This window comes from Branchiostoma floridae, chromosome 10 (assembly GCF_000003815.2).
Source record: "Branchiostoma floridae strain S238N-H82 chromosome 10, Bfl_VNyyK, whole genome shotgun sequence".
Classification (NCBI taxonomy): domain Eukaryota; kingdom Metazoa; phylum Chordata; class Leptocardii; order Amphioxiformes; family Branchiostomatidae; genus Branchiostoma; species Branchiostoma floridae.
The window spans coordinates 6352716-6354617 of NC_049988.1; positions in this window are offsets into that span (position 1 = coordinate 6352716).

A 1902-nucleotide genomic window follows, 5' to 3' on the forward strand; every position below is an offset into this window, starting at 1 on the left:
CCGGCTGCAAAGCTGTACCTGTCCACAACCAGATAACATTAATTCAGCCTGGTACATTTGCAAATCTACCCGGGCTACTAGAGTTGTGGCTGTACAACAACCAGATAACAATGATTCAGGAAGGTGCATTTGTAAATCTACCCCAGCTGCAAAAGTTGGCCCTGTCCAGCAACCAGATAAGAATTATTCAGAAAAGTTCATTTGTAAATCTTACCCGGCTGCAAGAGTCGGACCTGTCCTTCAACCAGATAACATCAATTCAGCCGGGTGCGTTTGCAAATCTACCCGAACTACGAGAGTTGCACCTGACCCACAACAAGATAAAAATGATTCAGAAAGGTACATTTGTAAATCTACCCCAGCTACAAAAGCTGAGCCTTATGGACAACAAGTTGTCTGCCATTACCCCTTTAGCTTTCAGCTTGTTGCCCTCTAATCTAGACATACGACTTGTCGGAAACCCCTGGCAGTGTGACTGTAAGATGGTTCCCTTCAGGCTAGTTTCGACAGGATTTCCTTTATTCAAAGACCAGATAACATGTGTCGAACCCGCTAACTTACGTGGACAGAAGCTTGCAGCTGTCAGTCCTGAAGAATTGTTATGTCCAGAGACAACCACATCAGTACTGCCTGTTGATGTTCAAGTAACCTTAAAGTTTAACAATTCTTACAAAGGCACAACAGCTGACTCCACAGTCAAAAACAAGAAAGATAAAACAAGACCGACAATAGCTTCAACTCTTCAAAGCAACAGTTTCCATGCTGATACCCAGATAACATCTAATGACTATTACAACAGCACAACAGCAGATCTTAAAGGTAAAAAGGGCAAAACTGGAGCTACAGAAAGTCCAACCCTTCAAACCACTTCAGAAAAACTGGAAAGTAACACTTCCAAAGAATCTGTCCCCGGTTTTCCCATACCTGCTATCTATAGCACAGCAGCTGGCTCAACAGTAGGTCCTGTAGAAAAAAGAGCCAAAACTAGAGCAATAATAAGTCCAACTCTTCAAACCACTCCAGAAAAACCGGAAAGCGACACTTCCAAAGAATCTGTTTCCAGTTTTCCAAAACCTGCTCTCATTGGCTCTTTCTGTGGTTCAATAGCTGGCATTGCCCTGATCGGCACCGTCATTCTCACAATCTGGTGCAAGAGGAGGACCAAGAATCCCCCTCCTGGCTCTTCTTCAGGCCCTAATTCTAACATTGCCTTGCGTAGACTTAACATGACAGGTACTGTAGTGATCAATGGTCATTATTATCAGACAGGACAGGATCAGTCTCAGACCATCACTCAGTCGCACGCAAACACCACACCCGTTGTAGTGGCCAGTGGTCATGATCACCAGTATGAAGATAATGACCGACATACCAACTTAAGGCAGGGCCAGTCTCAGACCATCACTGACTCCAACACAAACACCGTAGCTACTGTAATGAGTGCTCATGATCACCAGTATGAAGATGTTGACAACCATCATAATCAGGCAGACCAGGGCCAGTCTCTGGTTAACACGAAACCTCTGAAAGTTGGAAACCTATCACATGACGAAGTGCTAGCTGCCTTAAAGCCAAACCCTATGTATGTAGGTGTGGGAGCACTACCAAACGGCCAAACATCTACAGCAGTGATCAGTGGTCAGGGTCAGACAGGGCAGGGACAGTCTCATACCATGGCTGAACACTACACAAACACCACAGCTGCTTGTGTAGTGACCAGTGGTCATGATCACCAGTATATACATGTTGACAACGACCATAATCAGACCGGGCATTGCCAGTCTCAGGCCACCAATGAATCCTTGGAGTCTAGAAATCTATCTTATGGTACAGGGCCGACCACCTCACAGCAGAATGCTCTGTACAAAGTTGTGGGCCAGTCTGAAGCCACCAATAAATCCA